Source organism: Aedes albopictus, chromosome 2 (genome assembly GCF_035046485.1).
Source record: "Aedes albopictus strain Foshan chromosome 2, AalbF5, whole genome shotgun sequence".
In the NCBI taxonomy this organism is placed as follows: domain Eukaryota; kingdom Metazoa; phylum Arthropoda; class Insecta; order Diptera; family Culicidae; genus Aedes; species Aedes albopictus.
In genome coordinates, this window is record NC_085137.1 from 459,420,034 (window position 1) to 459,421,250 (window position 1,217).

Genomic DNA, 1,217 nt, shown 5'->3' on the forward strand with positions numbered 1-1,217 from the left:
TTATAGCGATTTTAATTTTTTCACGATTTTTTAGTAAATTGGTCCATTTTTAATATGCATTCTATAACTTTTTCAATTTATTGGTGGCTATGTTGTTACTTTCCTTTAAAACACATTTATATATAAGTCAATTAGAGGGGAATTAAATGAACTATAATTTGCATCTTTAATTTTGAAACGATGTTAATATTTTGTAAAATTTGGTGTTTTAGAAAAATAATCAAACCGTTATAATTTTCTTCCGTGTTAAAAATATTATGATAAGTCAATGGTTTTTCATAGCTCAATAATTTCATTTCAATCGGTTCATTGAATCCGGAGATATAAAAGCTCAAAGTTGGCTATCGGATAATTTTACCTTTTTCAAGAATCTTTATAACTTCGTGGAGAATGGCCCGATCCTTTCTAATTTTGAACCACTGAACTCATTTGGTTGATGAACTTACACTAAAAATTTGAGAATATTTGATGCACTTTTCGAAAAGTTACAGTTAGTTGAACACTTTTTGAAAAGTGAAAATTTTGCCTGTCCCGATCATTTTGTCTATCCCCTGTATAACCTACATAGTTTCCTATCTTCTGTCAATCAATCGTTTCCCTAGATGAAACGTTGAAATGTTGCCGATATGTTAACCTCTTCTAATGATTGATCAACGAACGGCACGAGCGTCAGAATCTAGCTAAGTGCATATTTAATTAATTGCTTTGGGTTTTATGACCAACCACAAACGAAGAACTCTAGTATCTAACTCATGTGTTAGTGTTCATTTGAAATGGCATGATTGTTCACAGATTACGTAATCCTGCAATATGTGTTCTTTATGAGTCTCTATCGGAAAGCTTTTTGTATTAAAAATTGGATGTATGATTTATTAATTTTCAAAATATTTTTCCTATATAATCAAAAATAAATTATAAGAATGATTCAAAATGCTACTTTGCTAAGAAACGCTGTTACGATCCATCAAAACTGTCATGTTTTACTAAGTATTGCAGCCAGGGATGGGAATGTCACAATATGAAAATATCATTTTGTTATTTGATCATTTCTCTGTCTCTAGTAAGAAGCGTAAATTAATGACACCACCAACTTCCCATAACTAACCTGCATTACAGATTGGTGTTGCACACGGACAGGAAATGGTGGAAACTGAAAAATGTCATGATATTTTTTCCATTCCGTGACATTTCCCTACCCTGATGGTAATGTTGTAGTA

At 31.3% G+C, this 1,217-nt stretch overlaps 1 protein-coding gene across 6 annotated transcripts in view; it reads left to right on the forward strand.

Moving 5' to 3' along the window:
- Nucleotides 1–1,217, forward strand: part of LOC109418942 (ribosomal protein S6 kinase beta-2) — a 189,508-nt gene that overhangs the window by 139,003 nt on the left and 49,288 nt on the right. The window lies entirely within an intron of this gene.